Below are 549 nucleotides of genomic sequence, written 5' to 3' on the forward strand. Positions count from 1 at the left end.
GGTTCGATTCCCGTAAGGGATGGCTACTCTTTCCCGGCCGCTTTCAGTTAGTGTTCATTGCTGAGTGATCGCTCGCTATCTGGCTGGAAAAGGTGGTCCGGAAGCTTTCTCTCTCCCAGCAAGCAAGACGAGATCACCACTTCTCTCAGTAATGGACTTCCTTTCATTCTTCCTTAGCCTTAGATGTCCTATCATAGATTATCGAACCTCCGACAGACTCCCCATGCATGCGTTCTTTCTCTCCTCCCCTCAGCCATACATCTCTTTTTTTCTTTTGGCCGTTTTTGTTAGGCATTGAACCCCACCTTAGGTGCTGAGTGGTGTCCTCCCCTCCCTAATACCTAACAAAAAGTTCCGTCTATGGAGCCTAAAGCTTAAACCATGGCAGTAAGCAGTAAGTTGGCCTAGTCTCTTGCCCAGCCTTCGCCTTCTTCAGTGGCCAAGTTGAAGCGTTCAACGGTTCTTCGGCCTACCACCTTTCTTTTTCAAGGTTGAGCTTGTTCAATTGAAGCTAATGCTATGCTGCCCTTCCCTTGTTCAAGAGAAGGC

Source organism: Vigna unguiculata, unplaced genomic scaffold (genome assembly GCF_037176805.1).
Source record: "Vigna unguiculata cultivar grain cowpea cultivar isolate G323 ecotype 2 unplaced genomic scaffold, ASM3717680v1 ptg000351l, whole genome shotgun sequence".
NCBI classification, from domain to species: Eukaryota; Viridiplantae; Streptophyta; class Magnoliopsida; order Fabales; family Fabaceae; genus Vigna; species Vigna unguiculata.